The sequence below is a fragment of the Sciurus vulgaris genome, assembly GCF_902686455.1.
Source record: "Sciurus vulgaris genome assembly, chromosome: 8".
NCBI lineage: Eukaryota > Metazoa > Chordata > Mammalia > Rodentia > Sciuridae > Sciurus > Sciurus vulgaris.
In genome coordinates, this window is record NC_136468.1 from 89,136,074 (window position 1) to 89,151,848 (window position 15,775).

The following is a 15,775-nucleotide window of genomic DNA, read 5'->3' on the forward strand; positions in this document are numbered from 1 at the left end:
TTTAAAATCTAGTCCAATAGTCTTTGTCTCTTAAATGGCAGTTTTTCTATTTACATTTAATATCATTTAGTGGTTATTTTAAGTATACTGTACATATACATAATGTATTAAAGCCTAAATTTTGTCAATTTCTTTACCTTTCTCCCAAGTAACATATTTTATCTAATCACTTTCCGATATGCTATCATTGACACATATTTGGTGTTTTTAAGCTCACAAATGGTGATTCAGATTAACCCACATATTTACTATTTTTATTATTATTATTATTTGCTTCTTTAATATTTTTTATTTGAGATCCATTTTCTTATTCCCAAAGTATTTTAGAATCCCCTACTATGGGGATCTGTTGGTCCTTTTTCTTTGGTCTGCTAGTGACTTTATTTCATCCTCAATTTTGAAAGACAAGTTTTGCTGGGCGCAGGGTTACAGATCGACTGTGGATTTCTTTCAGTCTGACATTGTTTCACCGTTTTCTGCTTCTATCATCACTGTCACCAGTGGAACAGCTCTTGGACAGCCACCTGTCTTTTCTCTCAGTAGTTTTACCATGTCATGAGTAGGTGGGGCTCTCTTTTAAAAACTGAATCTTGTTTGGGATGTCCTGTCTGTCTTGAATCTGTGGACTGGTATCTTTCAGCATTTCTGGAAATTTCCCTATTCTCTTTAGTCCTCTTTTATATTTTTTCCCCTGGGGCATTCAATTTTGAAGAGCTTATTCAATTTTACCTTCCAGTTGATTAATTCTTTCTTCAATTCTGTCTAATCCATCAGTAACTACCTATGACTCTTTTAGTTTCAATTTTTATACTCTCTATAAGCTACAGTTGGTTCTTTTTCAAAATTTGTCATTTTAATGGTTTTGCTGCTTAGATATGATTTCAATTGCCTGCATTTTTAAGCACATTAAATATTCTTATTTTGGGGCTATATATGACAAATTCAGTATTTGATACCTTTGCAGGTTGATTCTGTCCACGCTCTCATGATGGCTTGTTTTCTTATGTTCTGGAATTTTCAAATGGGAGTTAATATATTTTAGAAATTTTCTGTGAGGGTTCTTTATGGTCAGATTAAGGTGGGTTCCTCCACAAAGAATCTATTTGCTCCTGCTAGGTGCCAAGATTCTTGGTGGAATGTTTTCTGACCATTCAGCTATTCAGCTAGTGTGAATTCTAGCTGTAAATCCATGGGCTGCTCTGAGGTTACAATTTTTCTGAAGAGATTTATTTTTTGCTTCTCTACACAGCTCTAAGTTTCAAGACAAAGTTTTCCTTGGAGGGGCCTTGGATTTTCTTCCCCTAGCTTGCCATTACCAAGAGAATGTACCTTATAGGGACCCATTGCATAGTAGGAGGAGACTTTGCTAATTATACAGTCCAACTTGGGTGGGCCTAAGGTTCTCACTTTCTGTGCCTCTGGAGGTTGTAAAAACCTAAAAGCAAGTTCAGGGCGAAAGCTAGCCTTCTGCCCTTGGCTTATCTTTCTGGTACACAGCATTTGAACATTTCCTGCTATCTTATCAGATGACAGTGTACTGAAAAAGAACCCATTCCACTTGTCCTCCAGGTGGTGTGGTTTATAGTAGTTCAGAATGACAGCTTTGAAACCAGCTGCCTGAGTTCAAATTCCTGCATAATAGATATAGCCTTTGGAAGTTATATTAAAGTCAATATTTCTACCTGATAAATGAGAATAAGAATAGTACTTACCTCACACATGGGTTTTTGTGAGGATTAAATGAATTAATATACAGAAGGCACTTACGATGTGTCAGCACTCAAAAAAAAATGTTATTATTACCATTAGCACCAGAATATTGCCCATGAGGTAGAGATGCACAAATAAAACACATAAGGATTTTTAGACCCAGGGCGTTTGTATTGAGAGAAGTAAAAAGCCAATATATTATAAATATAATAAAAGACATGTACTGTGTATATAATGAAAGAAAGTGTAAGTAAGATAAGTTGGGTATTCATTGATTTTGATATACACATATTTTAAAACTAAAGTATCAAAAATTACATCATAAACACAATTTTTCATTGAGTGTTCAATTTCTACTGCTAGTATTAATGGATTCTTCAGTTACAAAGAGTAAGCCCTGCAGGAGAAATGAACTCCTGTTGATTTGTTTATAATTTTTCCTAACAACAACAAACAGGAGCACATTTGTCTAAATTGGGGTTTGAGGTTTTACCAGTTATCCGTTTTTCATTGCTCAACTCCAAATTCACTCCTTTAGTGCTGCTTTGTGATAATGGACTGGACCTTTCTTTACCATGAGCTACATGCTAAGCAGTGTCAGTAGAGGGCGCTGCAAGATTCCATCACTTGCTGTGTTCTTGCTCAGGCTCCGTGGTCCCTCAGGGGAACATGTGTATGAGAACAACTGGTGGGCTCTGCTCCAGCTGTGCATCCAGAGCACTCAGTCAGCTGGGTCCAGGGCTCAGAGTTGCCTCCTCGTGCAAGCTACAGGCCTGTGCCCACAGTGACACTCCAACTGCCCACAAGCTACAGCTGACCTGTACCCAGAGGGCTGTTTCCCACAACTGTGGGCCACCTGTGACCCAGATAACCCAGTGAACTTTCCTGCCATCATCAGCAAGTTCTGCCCACCCCGCACCAAAGCAATTTAAACCCCAGCTTTGGGTGGTACCTTTCCAAGACTGCCCTTCCTTGGGTATTCTTCTTCAGCCTTCTTCAGGATATCCTGTAGAATCAGTTCTTTTGACATCTTTTTAGTTAATTCTCCTATCTTACAGATTAAGCATCCCTCATCTGAAAAGTTCCAAAATCCAAAATGTTTTAGGTACTGACATGATCCCACAATGAGAAGATTCCACACCATAAAACTGTTTCATGCAAAAAAATTACTAAAAATGATGCATATAAAAGTACTTTCAATGTATGCATATAAGGTATATATGAGACATAAATAAATTTTGTGTTTAGACCTGGGTCCCATTAAAAAAAAAAAATCTGAATTTTGAAACATTTTGAAATGCTTGATTCCAAGCATTCTGGGGAAGCAATGGTCAACCTGCAGTTCTTGACATTAAACTTCCTCTTTCTATATTCTTGTGTGAAATCAGCCTCTGGCTTGACCAATACTAACACAGTGGTAAACTATTTATGAATTCCTCGTCATGAACTTTTTCTTCTTCATATATCACTGACTGCACTGATTAAAAAATGAAGTCTACTCATGTATATTTCAGCTGAAATGTTGGACAACTACCAGGCTCTTCACACGTTTTGAAAAACTTAGATGCCACGGAGTGTTATCCAACTTGATTTTATTATTTCACATGAACCAATTCTAAGCAAGGTACCTTGTCTATGCAAGGATTTAATGTCAATTTAATCATTTCATCCTTTTTGCACACTCTTCTTTCTTCCTTCCACAAAGAAAAGTTAGTCCTTAGTTCAAAATTTCAAAATAACAAATAAAATATTTTGGCATGCTGCCAGGAGTGGTGGCACATCCTTGTAATGCCAGCAGCTCGGGAGACTGAAGCAGGAGGATGACAAGTTGAAAGCCAGCCTCAGCAAAACAGAGGCACTAAGCAACTCAGTGAGGCCCTGTCTCTAAATAAAATACAAACTAGGGCTGGGGATGTGGTTCAGGGGTCAAGTGCCCCTGAGTTCAATCCCTGCTTACCTCCCCCCAAAAGGAATATTTCAGCATGCCTTATTCTAAACAATTTCATTTTTCTAGGAATTTGAATATTATAATTCCTTCCAGGACAAGAATTTACACCTAGATAACTGGAAGTGTACTTCAAAATATGGATTATTTGTCCATTTATTCAATGATCTTTGAGGGCCCAGTATGAGATAGATCCTAAACTGGCAACTGTGGCTTAATGAATGAGGAACCCTGCCTTCTGCTAACTGCAATAGGACTAGAACACAGAAGAGTAAAGAGGGAAAGAGAAGGGAAACTTTGTAACAAAAGATAACCAACAAAAAGTTCTCAAAACTGACCAACATTAAACACCTCTTCAGTGAATAGCCTATGTATTCCAGAAGCAAAAAAGAATCAAATAGCTTCAAGAATAAAAAGAAAAAAGTTTCATATCACACTTATTTGCCCTTGGGTTCTTAAATGTAGAAGCTGAATTAAACTAAAATATAAAACAAAGCTACTGATAACATAGCAAGTTAGAATATAAAAACAGAAGGAAAAGTGAATACGTGGTGTGGTTCATTTGAAGTGTTATCCCATATGCCTTGGTAGTGGAAACAAGCAAATATCTGGGATTACAAAAATTTTTTAGGACATTCAGTTCACCAGCATGCAAACAATTTGACATTTTACAGCTGTATTTTCAGTAACATTTTAGATTCCCTGAGTAAATAGTTTCCAATTTAAATATGTCTCTTTGACATGAGGGGGGCCTTAAGAAATGCCACCATTTGAAAGTTATCACAATGGAATTTTAAATAGAATGAGTTGCATATCATATCTAAGCACAGATTTTCAACCAGAGACTACAAGAAATGCTCTATTCTTTCTACCCAAAAATTATTCAAAAAGGTCAGACCAGTCTAATGATGATAACTGTCAGTTAAAAAAAAAAAGTAGGCATCTTGTAAATTATAATTTTTTAAAAATAAAAATGACTGAAATAGGCAAAATTTATGTGGGGGGAAAAAAGAAAGAGAAAGAAAGAAAACCAAATATATGGAACATCCCTCAATGATCAGAAAAATTGGGCCATATACTTCTTTATTCCCATTTTTTAATTTTAAGTAAGCTAATTTCCCACAAAAATAGAAATACATTTCAAACCTCAGCATTTTCTACATGAGCCAGCCAGCAGGAAATCAACATAAAATTTAAAAGAAGGAAACTATGTAAAAATCTTAACATAAGTAAATGCTTTTCAGATTCCTATCCCACCATGTGAGCAGAAAGCAACATTTGGAAAGTGACCATGAACTAGAAGAAAAGGAGACACAGTTCTACTTATCATTCAATCGGCAAAGAACTAGTTTCTCCCTGGAAAAAATAAGCAGTGCATTCTAAAATGTGGCTGTAAGAAATTCTATAAATTTTCAATCTAACATAATGAGTGAGAAAACAAATCCCGGACAACACTCAAGCCGACAGCTTCCCTGTGCCTCCTATCTGCCAAACAAAATGCGACGAATGTGGGATCACCAGACTCCTTTCACAGATTAGGAAAGTGAGGACCTTCTAAAAGTTTCTTTTGCCTCTAAAAATGGCCATTACCGGTCTTATGGGCAGGTGGAATAAACGGGGTACAATTTTAGAGGAACCAGGGATCTCTCTGTTATTAAAATTTCTTGAGCAGCCTAATAGGGTATCTCAAATTCCACCATTAGAGATTCCATCCACTGGATTACACATTTTATCTAAGAATCTGAAAATTGGAAGGGTCTGATAGATCAACAGAGTAAACTCAATTCAATGAGCAAATCCTAAATTGCATGTACGTTTCCTTCATACATGCAATTCGTACATTTCTTCGGAGAAATGCCTGGGTCTCCTCTACGTCCATGGCCTGAGAGCCTGGCAGACAACCATCCACGAAGTAAATGGCTAAGTCATCAGATGGCTTTCTCCCTAAGTGCATATATGGAATCTATGGCATCCTTTGGGAATCCTACTGGGGAGTGGTAAGTTCTGAATAGGAAAGAGACCAGAAGGGAGCCAGACATGGGCCTAAGAGGCATGACCTGGAGTTCTTGACAAATGTAAGCAAAGCAAGAGCCTCAGGGTAGAAAAAGGGGTGAGATAAGGCGCAAAAGCCTCCAAGAACATTCTGGAAGGCAAAACAGGCGATGGAATGGACCGAACACACTGTTTTCATAGACCTTTCCCTGTCAATGAGCAAACCGTAAATGTCACCATCCTACTCCCAGATGCACTGGAAAGCCAGTATGGGATAACTCAGATATTCTACAACTGTTCTAAAAAATTAACAAGTGTTTTAGTTCTGCTTAAAATCTAGTTAGCTTGCTGGGACTGGGGTTGTGGCTCAGTTGCAGAGCGCTTGCCTAGTATGTGTGAGGCACTGGGTTTGATCCTCAGCACCACATAAAAATAAAAATAAATTAAGGTATCGTGTCTGTCTACAACTAAAAGTAAAAATTTTTTAAAAATCACAAGCCTTAGTGTGATAAGCAAAATCATCAAAACATCTAATGCCTTTGTTTCTTTTCTAGGAAATTGCAAGTTATATAGGTCTTACATTTGTCTTTCTTTTTAAATGGAAAAAAGCTGAGAAAATAAAACTCCATGTTTTATTTGTGTGTTAGCTATATAGCCTGGGGCTATTTTTCCCTTCTCTTCCTTTCCCGAACAATGTTCCTTTTTGATTGGATAGAAGAGGGTGGGGGGTGGGAGTAACAGGAAAAAGGTTGAGCTCCATCAAGCAGATTTTTACTTGTGACAAAAATACTGGACCAGATGGATCACAAAACTTGCCAAGAACACAGTTAAGAGTTCACAGGAGGACTACCAACGTAATCAAGGAACTTACTAGTTCTTCTATCTCTGTTATTATTTTTATTCCACCTAGAACCAAGAATTTAGAAAAGCTAAGAAAATCACTCCCAGGCAGATTCAGTCTTTGCTTAACATATTATCTAAGCCTTAACACCTACAATGCTCTGAATTCTAACAATTACAGAAACAAATCTCTAATCCATATAATTTCACCAGAGATATTTCAAATATTTCTGGATGCTTTGTGAAAGAACACTAGAAAAGCTTTGACACAGTCCCAGGTCAGGGCTGAAACTTGAAAAGCATCAGCCAGGCAGGATGGCACCTGCCTGTAATCCCAGCACCTATCCCAGGGGCTCGGGAGGATGAGGGAGGAGGATCCTGAGTTCAAAGCCAGCCTCAGCAACTTAGTGAGACTATGTTTCAAAATAAAAAATTTTAAAAAGGACTGGGGATATGGCTCCCCCGGTACCAAAAAAAAAAAAAAAAAAAAAAAAAAAGAAAGAAAAAAAAAGTATCGACAACAAAATATAGGAACCATCAAACCAATAATGATGCTCAACCAAAATATTGTAAGGTCTCTGTTTGGAATAGAAGCACTTGTGCTTATTTCGGGTTAATTCATAATAGGAAAAAGCACTCTAAAGAGGATGGCTACTGCCGTTGGTCTTGTTCTTATTGTCGTTTTAGGACTTCTAAAAGGGAAAATCAGTTTGGTACTTCATTTTATGACTTCAAAAACATGGAATGGTCTTTTTAAGAAACTCTCTCCCAAAAATCCTATAAAATCTATCCAAAGGGGCTTCGTCTTATCCAGAACCGAAGAAGCAGTGAGTACCTAACAGAATCCCTGCACAGGGCCAATCCCTATTCAAGACTGATGTTCCTGCCAGTTAACTCCTTTGACCCTGCCTTGCTCTTGAACAGGGGTGTCTCTGTCATGCTGCCATCTATCCTCAGCTGTGAAACCACCTGGATGGCAGCCGAAGAAGAAAATGCTGGCATGTATCCCCTCCAGCAAAACAAGCAGAGTTTTATCATGTATTAGGCCCAAGGCAGATGGAGATAGGGAAGACCGGCTTTGAACAACATTGAATTAGGATAAATATAATTCTCACTGAAATTGCTTCCCTGCCCCATCAGTGTTGTCTAGGGGGAGGTTAAAGCATTCCCCTTATCATATTAATGACACCACTCATCTAATTAGAATCTTTTCTAAATTGCACAAAGGCAAACTTCCCCACAGACCCCACTGATCTCGTGTCTGATAGTTACAATGCGACTAATAAGATTTGACTTGCTAATAAATTAAAATTTTAACGAAGGCCACATGAAAAGCTCATGAGCAGGATATACAGAGAAAAGAGAGATTAAAATTTTGGATACCTATCCATAATGGCAAGGTAGACAGATCAAAAGCCTAGGAAATGTGATGAATTGGGAGCAGGAGGAGAGCACACACTCCCTGATAAACAAGCTGTTGGCAACTTGGTTTTAAAACCATATGAAATCTTTTGGGATATTAACAGTTACCCCACATCTTCCACAGGAAGTGTGGAAAAGTTATGTGAAGACAGATGGCCCTGGCCATTGAGTCATCCCATGAGCACGGTTTCAAATTGTTGCGTGACATCATGGCAACCGAGAATGAATGTCCCATGAATTGGATCAAGTCCTCCTCTGGGAAAATCTCACAGAATTTATTTGCTCCATTTCTAAGATGCTCCCAGGACTCTAGAAATCAGGATCCCAGTTACAGATTCTGCAGCAGCCTGTTGAGTGACTGTGACATCACAGTTCCACGCACCTCGCAGATGACCCAGCAAGCCAACAACCACCACAGAGGAGCAGCGGTTCTGGATCACCTCCACCCGCACACCAGCCAGTGGGATCCACAGCGACATGCTCCTTCATTCCTAATTTAAATCCCAGGGCCTTTCCCCAGTCATCGTGTTCATCTCCTGTACTCTGCCCAACCTCCACCTGGGAGAAATGAACTTGTTTCCACCCATCCTGATTCAGAGACCATCACATGAAGAGGTCATCAGCATTTGACTCTGGGCCCATTTTTTTCTGGGCGCACTCCATGCTCAGTCTCAGCACTCATCATGAATGACTGTTGAGCAGTTTTCTCAAAGTGCCCCCAAGTTTGAACAAACACACTGGTCCCCAGAGAAGTCCTCATTGTTCCAGTCCGTCTTGTTGTGAGCTCCATATACTTGACCTAAAGGCCAAGAGATTGGAATAAGGCCAGAGTCAAAGGTTGTCACTTGGGTCACCCTGCATCTCCTCTGGATCCCTGCTTGCTGCAAAGTGCACTTTGTAAAGAGTCTCCTTAGAAGTGGAGAGAGGCGTCCTGGCAGCAATCCCAGGAAGGGGGAGTTTTTTCGTTGCTTTGCCCTTGATTGATCCTCACTTTCAAACAGCTGTGAACCTTTTTCTTCATTTATTTTCAAGCAATTAAAACTACAGCTTGCTATCATTGCTATAATCTCTCCACACTGTGTTTAGAAGAATTTTTCCTTGTTAAGACTTCAACCTATCTTAAAAGAGAGAACCATCAAGAGACACTGCATACTTCTTGAAAGTGACCCGATTGATTTTCATGCCTAAAAAAACTAAATACTTGGAAATAAGAAGTTGAAAACATACATGTGGCCACATTTTCCTCTCCTTTCCTTCTATGTCCACATGGAAAAGAAGAAGAAAAACTTCTAGATATTTGCAAAAGTTTTTATGAAATATGAGCTTTGACTAAGTAAATGTTTTTGAAGATATTTGGACCATCCAAATAGAACAGATGTTTTTATAAAATTTTCCACCATCCAGACCCTGCAGTCCCCAGCATGATTCTGCCCAATGTCTGGCTCCTGGGCAGGCTGTCAGTGGCAGTTGGTCTGAAGAAAATTCCTAAATCATCTAGTCCTTTCTTATACTTCAAAACAAGATCATGCCCTCAGTACCACCTTCTAGATTGCTAAGAGAGAGCTCTGGTATTTGAATAGCACAGAGGGCCAGGGGCAGAGTTTGCAGGCAAATTCTATCCACGGTATTTATCCACAAAGCCTACAATTTCACAAGTACAAAGCTTATTTCTCACGATGTCCTGAACCATGAAGTTTGTCCAAAATGCCCTATTAAAAACGTGCACTCCTCGAGGCACAGACCATGTTTTTATTCATCTCTGTATCCCCAGCACTAGCTCACTGCGCACACTGAGCAGACACTCAATAAATTTGATTGACAGGACAGAAAGCTACCAATACCTTAGCGGGAACAGGGCCACCAGCAGCAGGAATCTTAACTAGAAGTGGTTTCCAGGTACAGGCAAGATAAACAGAGGTCTCCTGTTGGGTGAATGTAGCTGCTTAATATGGACTTGGGTCTTGAGAGCCAGATCCCCATATTTGACCAAACACTCCATGTCAGCTAGCAACACCGCGTGATGCAGAGAGATCCAGACTAGGTGCCATCGTGAGTGTACTGCATCTGAAAGGGCCCGATGTGTTGGAGAGAGTTCAGATCATAACATATTTCTTCTCCACTTTTGCCCACAGGAAAAAAAAATACAACAATACCTTTAGCAGCTATGCTTCCAACAACAAGGACACCAGTGAGTCTTCAATTTAATGGCTGAATTCAAAGTCTTCTGAAAATCCTGCCTCCCCCTGCTTCCCAAATCTTTAATCCTCTTCCCAAACTTATAATTTAACTCTTGATTCTTTTCTTTCTCACAGAACCATTCAGAAGGACTTTGGTTTTTCAATCGACATATTAATACACAAACATTAACATTTTCCATGCAAGTATTTTTAACCCAGCTCCCAACCTGCCAAGATTTCGGTGAAACCTTTCACTTACCATTTGCCACCCACACACAGAGACACAGAGGGACCGTCCATCCAGTGACAGCTCTTACAGCTGATTAAAGGACTTGGAGGTGATGACAAAAATATGCTTGGTTTACAAAAACAGGAAACATGGAAAGGAAGGCACATGTGCGACCAGAAAACACGCGACTGTGAGGAGGGGGAAGCTGCTTTCGATTTGCACCACGACCGCGCAGGGTTCAGAGGGAGACTGCGCTATCGCCAGCGTGCGCAGGGTTCGGCATTCTCCGGGCCACGTATTTACCATGTTTGGGGTACTTCTCATTCCAAAATATGAAATAAAACTGCGAACAATAAAAAAGAGCTGATTTTTAGCTTTGTATTTTTCCCTAGGGCCAAAAATGTTAAAAAAGAAAGTCCTGATGCTGTGAATTTAGCATCGCGGTCTGGAGAGCACAAGGCTCCTGCATTAAAACGTCTAAATTAGAACGTCTTCCATTCTAAAATGTACCAAAGTGAGGAACTTCTGAGGAGATGAATGAAGGCCATACACATTGCTTGCATAAATTGGGTCATGCTACAAATACCATACAGAGGTTTCAAACTCTGCCTGCACCTCCAACCTGCATCTGCTATAATTGGCCGCAAGCAATATTCCAGCTCTTTCATTTCAGTGAAAAAGTGTGATGATGTTGTCAACCCAGGGTGTAAAACTGACTTGAAACAAACTGCTATAATCAACTTCCCCCAAACCCACTGAACTGTATGAAATGGCAGTATGTAATAAATAATTAATGCAATTAAAGAAATAGCATGAGCCCACTACAGAGTTTAATCTGTTCAAGCTGAAGAATAAAGTTCATTAAAAATAATTGTTACCACATTTACTTATGGATATGGCTATATGCAACTCCATGCTTAAATAGCATAAAACAATTCCCTAAGTCAGGTCTTTCATGTAAATTGTCATTGAGGTAAGTATCTCCAGACATACTTGTACAAAACTTAAAAGAAATTATAAATAATTGTAAAATTAGCAAATATAGGCACACAAGAAGAATAAAGCATAAATTACTCATAACTCAGTTCCCTTCCATCCTCTAAACAAACAAACAAACAAACAACAACAAAAAACCACCCATGGTTAACATTTTAGAAGTAAAGATATTAAAGCCTGAAAATATTGGGATGAATTAGGGGAACAAAAGAGTACACGAATTTACTTTTCTTTGCACTATTTAAATTTTTTAACGTGCACATACTATGATTTTTAAAACTAGACTATATCATATACACATGCATGCACCTTCCAGATTTTACTTTTGATACATATTTTTTAAAAACTGAAATTGTGATGAAATTGTGCGAAAGACATAAAAGCAATTAGATTTGGGGAAAAATACAAAGGCCACCTGTCTCATCTTCTTCCCCTTCCCCAGCCTCCTGTCTGCCTCCCCATAAGGACAGGTGACTAATAATCCACACTGTGCGTGAGAGCAGCTCTCTCACACAAATCACAACACTGTTGTTTTCTAGATCAGAGTGGCCAAGGACCCTGTTCAACCCTGGAAGTTTTTAAATAAGTTTTGGCTATCAGGCTCCGAGTTAGCCCATCTTGTAGCAGTCTGGCTGCAGCCGGGCTTTGGGGACTTCCCACGCGGCCCACCCACCCTGTCACGGCTGCGGTTATTAGGGCTCCTTCCTATCTGCATTTCCCTTCTGGCCAGTATTCAGCTTTGTCCTGAGGGTGGTGACTTTAGCTGCCTCCTGACCCCCTACCCCCTGAAAAGAAGTGCCTAAGGTTCACAAATCAAAGTCAGGGCCACATTACTCCCAGCCTGACTCTCTGGTCATGAATCTTTGATTTTGCCTTATTTTCACTTTAAATCAAAGCAGTTTATTGGAGTGAGCCTCTTAATGATTTAGCTTAAAGCGCTCTCCCCTTAAAAGCACTGACGCATATGCTTATTGGAGGGATAAGAGACCCTCATGCCTCATCACACTGAATGTACCTGTTTATGTCAGTGGCTTTACATCTGCAGTGTCCTCCCTGCCTGAGGAATGCTGGCTGGCAGCCCCAAGAGGGACCACCATTCTGTTGTGGCCAGTTTCAAAGAAATGAATCGTTACATGGAGAAGCCCCTGGATTTGTGAAATATTCTTTGCAGCAAAAGGAGAGAAGTTTCAATGATAGTCTCATAATTACATGGACAAAGAGGTTGATATAAAACAAAAAAGTAACACTAAAAAAGCACAATTAAGGAAGAAATTGTATAAGAAACACTCAAATACCAAGTAAACTCATTCATCCAAGTTGGTGTAGATGCTCCAAAAGAAAAAGAAAAAAAAAAAAGGTTCACTTCAGTTGAAAACATCAGAGGCTTTTCCCTTCTAATATATTTTGTTGCTTTTTTATGCTTTGTTTAAAAATATAGCTAAATTACAGTATTGTAGGAGAGTCAATGCAAAGTTTTCCAAGCTTCCCTCTGCACTGCTTTCCAGCCCCCTGAGAAAGGATGTTTACATTGTTTGGTGCAAATACATTACTTTGCTCCAGATGAGTTCACAAGTCAAAGTCACAGTGTCAGAAGGAGGACCATGCAATGTTAGTTCAGGTCACTGGAACTAACTAACCTCTTCTGTGGCTAAATTGAGCAATGATTTCTTTCATAGGAATAATACTAAAGTTTAAGTTGTGAAACAGAACCTGATATGGGATTTTAATATTGTGCATAACATCTTAAAAAAATCAGTCCTATATGAAACAAATCCAAACAAAAGATCCTGGGGAAAAACAGACAAAAAATATGTAGAGGTTTAAAAACAAAAAACAGAAATACATATATATATGGAGAAAGAGAGGGAGATTTGTAGTCTGTTGATAAGCTTCTTATTTTATGGTATAAAAAGATTTGTGGAGCTGGGGTTGTAGCTCAGTCATAGAGCACTCGCCTAGCATGTGTGAGGCACTGGGTTCGAGCCTTAGCACCACATAAAAATAAATAAATAAAATAAAAGTATTTTTTTAAAGAAATTTGTGACTTAACTAGCTAAAAATCAAGCTATTTGACTAATCTATGTCTAGCACTTGGGTGTTTATAAAATAACACTTTTCTACTTATTCTGGTCTTTAAAGTTTGCGTACTATTTCTCATTAATGAAGACATCCATGGCTTGTCTGCTGTGTGAAATCATTTGTCTTTTCAACTGCACTTCAGATGAAACTGAACTGACACAATTATACACTGCCTCATCCTAGGACAAAGGCTCTCTCACTCCCTAGAAAAGCCACCACGGATCAAGCAACGCTTTGCAATGACCAGTCCAAGTAATAAAACAATAAGAACTACTCCTCAAAGATGTCTTCAGTTTCTGGAAAGAAATCAAGGGTGAATGAATAAGTGGCCCTGGAAATGAAAACTTCTTTTAAAGATCTCTCCTCAGAAACCAAGCGGGGAGAAAGGAAGGGGCTAAGATACAACCTCCTGGGGCCACACCAACCTGGGTTCACATCCTAGCATCTCACTTCAAACCTGTGACCTGGCAAATCACCCAGGTGTTCTCAGGTGTAAAACACAACAGCATCTACCGAGCAAGACTATTGGCAGAATTTTCTGAAGTGCAGAATTGGAAGCTCCACTCAGGAATAAACCCACCACCACTGTGCCAGCATCACTGGTAGCAACTAAAGCTCCTCCTTCCCTCTTCCTGTTTATAAGAGCTCATTTTTTTTTTACTCACAATAAAGTCACTTGCCTGACAGTGAGTTGACCTACCGTGAGAATACATAAATTATGGTGAGATAAATATTAGGAAATATTTTTTAGCGTATAGAGTAGAAAATGTAACCTCCCATTTCCATTTTTCCTTATTTTTCCCATTCAGTTTGGTGTGCTTTCTTCCAAACCTTTTCTCTATGCCTATAAATGAAGATTGTAGTTTTGTAGTTGACTGGTTTTCAAAGAAAAAAGATATATCATATATGTATATATAGACATATATGCGTGCATATATGTATCATGTATATACATATATATCATGATATACAAATTGTTCTGTAAATGTTTTGATTTATTTAACAATGTAAAATGGACAATACTATTCTTATAATGACTGCATAGCATTTCCCATGGCAAATACACTTTATTTACTCACTCCCCATAGTAACAAATACTTAGATGAATCCAATTATTTTGCCATTAGAAGAAATGTTGTGCGACTATTTCGGTAGGGTGGTGTTTTTGATTGATTTGAAACTTAAATTGACACTGGTTATCTTGGTTGACATCAGATCGTAAATAAGGTCATAGAGACATCATCAGGAGAGACAAGAAATAGAGAACCTCCATTTGCATTCAGAAAATTTTCTTCCTCTTGGATTCAAAACACATCCATTGTAAGGAACACTTCTCCCCATCCTCAGTGCAGAGACGAAGCTGACATGCTTAAAGTCCATGTTTAGGATTCTAGACTTGGTTTAAGTCAAATGGCCTTGATTGGATGAGGTCCCTCTGCAGTATTAAAACTGCTCTAATTGCGTTCTTCAAGCCAGCTGAAGGCTGACAGCTTCCGCTCCCGGCTCATTATCAGAGCACTTCAAGGGGCTCCATTATGAGCAGAGCACCTGGTCCAAATTTATTTCAACGGCCCAGAGCAAAATGGGAAGGTGCTTAATGTTCAACCACAATGGTGACATTTTTATGAGATATCCAAGGTTCAGAAACAAATAAATGAAAGGTTTGAAAGGAGCACGAACAGAAACTGTGACAATAAAAATTCAACATTAATATATCAATTTAAAAACATATACCACCCATACACTTGGGGTAAGGCCAAAGGTTCAATGCAGGCTAACCAGAAAGAAAAGGAAGGAGGGGGGAAGTCAATACCCAACTCCTCCTGTGATAGGGTTCACTAAAGAGACTGATGAAATTCCAAAAAATGGTTTACGGCAATCAGAATGAGATGTGGATCTGAATTCTGATTAGGATAACAATTATGCTATCTAAATACTCCAATATGATAATTAAAGAGCATTCGACCAGATTTCAGAGCATTCTAGATGTATTGTGTTCTACCTTTATTCTGGTATGCTTACAAACTGCTCTTTCCCTCATTAAACAGTTCCCTCATGGAAATCAATGTTAATGATTTCTTACATGAAAACATTGTGCAAATGTGTGTTTAGAACCTTTTAATAAAGCTATGATAGGGAACTCTTCCCAGGTAGATGAGAGTTGGTCCACAGTCAACATGACACGCTATTGCATAAATCCATATTCAGAGGCTTCTTGTCAAGAGGACTTCTGCTGTCTGCTGTTGAGTATTTGCAGAGGACAATAAGCAGATAACAACCAATTTTAAAACCCTGCAACCCAGCTGCACAGCATTAGAGAGCTTTACCCTCCACCAAGAATTTGTTTAAAGAAACATTTTAAATAAATATTTGTATTCTTTTCCT

The 15,775-nt window shown here is 38.9% G+C and overlaps 1 protein-coding gene across 4 annotated transcripts in view; it reads right to left on the reverse strand.

The window, feature by feature from the left end:
* Positions 1-15,775, reverse strand: part of JAZF1 (JAZF zinc finger 1) — a 332,085-nt gene that overhangs the window by 213,801 nt on the left and 102,509 nt on the right. The window contains exons 1-2 of one of the 4 annotated variants that reach the window (XM_079152578.1): positions 10,346-11,466; positions 2,663-2,784 (exon numbers count right to left, since the gene is read on the reverse strand). The exons of 1 other annotated variant lie outside the window; for it this stretch is intronic. The gene's annotated coding sequence lies outside the window, so the exon portion shown is untranslated. Of the gene's footprint in view, positions 1-2,662; positions 3,963-10,345; positions 11,467-15,775 lie in introns of those variants that run through there. 2 more of the 4 variants (XM_079152576.1, XM_079152577.1) reach the window with 2 other exon arrangements.